The 3,356-nt window shown below is 48.2% G+C and overlaps 1 long non-coding RNA gene across 1 annotated transcript; it reads right to left on the reverse strand.

The window, feature by feature from the left end:
• Window positions 1–1,695: 1,695 nt before the first annotated feature.
• Window positions 1,696–3,240, reverse strand: LOC105540466. Its single transcript, XR_001006194.1, has 4 exons — window positions 3,064–3,240; window positions 2,601–2,671; window positions 2,286–2,380; window positions 1,696–2,161 (listed from the first exon to the last, which is right to left on the reverse strand). It is a non-coding gene; the product is annotated as an uncharacterized LOC105540466 (long non-coding RNA).
• Window positions 3,241–3,356: the final 116 nt, after the last annotated feature.

A 3,356-nucleotide genomic window follows, 5' to 3' on the forward strand; every position in this document is an offset into this window, starting at 1 on the left:
AGGCATGAGCCACCACACTCAGCCATCCAGCCCACTCTTTGTGGACACTGGGCTCTGCCTAGTTTTTGTCCTGGCTCACTGGGGATGGCCTATGTCCAGTTCTCTGAAATTTGTAGCAGGCCTTTGAGTTCCTTTTAGCAATGCTTGATTGTGCCAGATCTCTCCATGTTTGCTAATATCATAGGTTTGCTATGAAAAGCAACACCCCAAATCTTGTCTTTGCTAGCAGCACCAAGGCTATCTCCTACAAAGACTGCCTCTTCAGAGCCACAGCCCACAACTGCCTTGGCTGGGGTGTATAGAGTGGCTGACTTTTTTTTCAAACTTTCAAGGCACCAAATCATTCAACTGTTTGTGTGTGGCAGGCCAGTCAGGGGTTACCTACATTAGCAGCACTCTGGGTCCTACCACCTCTCCTTGCACACTGGCAAGCTCCAGCCAGAGACCACCTTTCTCACAGGACTTTGTTAAAAGCAGCCAAGGAGGAGCCAAAAAACCAGCATTCTGGATTCTCGCAGTTAGTTCCTAATACCACAGATTTGGTCAAATTGCGATCCACCCTCCAAGCTAATGCAGTCTGCAACCTGGCCGAACATTTTACATGAGGTGCCAGCCTCCCCATCTTGAGAACAGGGATACTGCTAAACATTCTACACTACCCAGTGCTGTCTCAACAACAAGGAATTATCCAGTCCCAAATATCAAGAGTGCCAAGATTAAGGAACACTGCTTTATTTTATTTTATTTTATTTATTTTATTTTTGAGACAGAGTCTTGCTCTGTTGCCCTGGTTTTATTCCATTAAACTTTATCATTTTTAATTTCAAGTCATCAGGTATTTTCTCTAGCAATTTTCAAGATTTGTCTTCAGTGTTTCATGGTTTTGCTACAATGTAACTAAGTGTGGATGTTTTCAGTTATCTTCTGTGGGATTCAGTGGCATCCCTCACTCTGAGAATTCCTGTCTTCCATCAGTTTTGGGGAATTCTCAGCTTTATCTCTTGGATGTAGCCTCCCCTTTCCCTGTGTGATCTCCTAGAGCCTGTCTGTGCTTTGTTGGAACTTTTCCTTTAAATGTCCTGTCTCCTATCTCTGGACTCCTTAAGGAACATTGCACTTCAGATCTTGTTCGAGTTCACTTGACACCTCTGCTACCTGCATCTTACCTTTTTTGTGTGTGGTTGATGGAGTTTTGCTCTGTTGCCCAGGCTGGAGTGGCGCAATCTCAGCTCACTGCAACCTCCACTTCGCCTGGCCTGCTAACTGCATCTTATCTGATGTTTAATCTGTCTGTTGAGTTTTTCTTTCTTTTTTTTTTTTTTTTGAGACGGAATCTCGCTCTGTCGCCCAGGCTGGAGTGCAGTGGCCGGATCTCAGCTCACTGCAAGCTCTGCCTCCCAGGTTCACGCCATTCTCCTGCCTCAGCCTCCCAAGTTGCTGGGACTACAGGCGCCCGCCACCACGCCCGGCTAGTTTTTTTTTGTATTTTTAGTAGAGACGGGGTTTCACCATGTTGGCCAGGCTGGTCTCGAACTCCTGACCTCAGGTGATCTGCCCGCCTTGGCCTCCCAAAGTGCTGGGATTACAGACTTGAGCCACCGTGCCTGGCCGAGTTTTTATTTCTAATGACATTTTTCATCTCCAAAATGGAAAAAACACATGTTAGCACAAAGAATGAAACACTGGATATTGTTTTCTAAGGAATTTATTTGAAAGAATTATATCTATGGAAAATGATAAATATTCCAAAAAAGCTCTGAATTTTAGATGTTGAGATATTTCAAAGGTCAAACCAGACCACGATTTGTGCTGGGCTGAAGGCCCATGAGGACCCCGTGCAAGACATCCTGTGTGATGGTCACAGCCTGGAGGATGACCTTCTGGGGGCTGAAGGACGTCACCTTTTTGGACAAATCATAAATGTAGGAAAGCTCTGGGGCTGGGCGGGGGTGGCTTGGGGGATGGGACATGTGGGGCTCAGTGGCATAGGGAGTGGTACCTGTGGCCCACGCTTTCGGGGAGGGGCTGGAAGGGGAGAGTGCAGGATGCTGTGTCAGGCTGTGGCAGAGGGCTCCTGGCAGCAACAGGCACTGGGCCAATGCTTCTTGGGCCACTTTCTCTCAGGTGAGGCAGCAGCAGAGGGTGTCCCTGGACTCAGTGCCTGTGTGGGAACACCAGATGGGCCTCTGGGACAGGGAACAGCCACCTCCCCAGCCCCACATCCAGACAGGGATCCACATTGCAGGCTCCGCAGAGAAGCAGGAAATGGTGCAGGAGGATCTAACCTGGATGCAGGGTAGGTTATTTGTTCTGTGACTTCATTTGCCCAAATGCATGTGAGTAGAGGCTTGTTCCTTGACCCCAATTGACTTCTAGGCATCTGAAGGAGAGGAAAGACAGCCTAAGTGAGTTCTCCATCAGTGGGCAATAGAGGAATGCACCCTCACGCTGCACACCTTCCAGGAAACTGTGGTCTGTGGACTTCAACAAACTAATCCATGCCCCAGGGGTACAGACTTTGTCAGACACTTTAAAAGGTTTTCCAAGAGTAGGAGAGGACTCATAAGCTGTCCCAAGTGAATTTTTACGTTTGAACAAACCTTCAGTAAGAAACAACGGTAGACACCTTTAAGTCATTCTCTCCTGACACACGTTTGCCAAGGGCCATTTCCTATGAATTTATAGATTCTATTAGTTTTTATTTATTATGTTTTGAGACAGAGTTTCGCTCTTGTTGCCCAGGCTGGAGTGCAATGATGTGGTCTTGGCTCACCGCAACGTCTGCCTCCTGGGTTCAAGTGATTCTCCTGCCTCAGCCTCCCAAGTAGCTGGGACTACAGGCGTGCGCCACCACGACTGGCTAATTTTTTTGTATTTTTAGTAGAGATGGGGTTTCACCTTGTTGGCTAGGCTGGTCTCAAACTCCTTATCTCAAGTGATCCACCAGCCTCAGCCTCCCAAAGTGCTGGGATTACAGACATGAGCCGCTGCACCCGGCTGGTTCTATTACTTTCATAAGATATGAAGAGATAATCCTTCCTGGTGAAATCTGAAAGTCCTTACCTGCTAGGTTACTGAGGTTTAGAGGTCTGAGCAGCTGATTGACCATCTGATGTGAGGTGGAGGAGATGGGCCTGGTCAAAGGGACAGCCTTTGGATTGGAACTGGATGCCCAGTGTGTCTAGGAGAAGGAAGGCAGCGAAGGGAAGGACCACAAAAAGGAGTGGCGGAAGACTGGCAGTCCCTTCACCCCACAGCCCTCTGCTTCATTCTCTGGCAGCTGCCCCTGACCTTTGTGACATTGAGGTCCCAGCCAATCACAGCGCTCACTCCTGCTCTCCCAACAGCCTCCAACA

This window comes from Mandrillus leucophaeus, unplaced genomic scaffold, assembly GCF_000951045.1.
Source record: "Mandrillus leucophaeus isolate KB7577 unplaced genomic scaffold, Mleu.le_1.0 Scaffold22, whole genome shotgun sequence".
Taxonomy (NCBI): Eukaryota; Metazoa; Chordata; class Mammalia; order Primates; family Cercopithecidae; genus Mandrillus; species Mandrillus leucophaeus.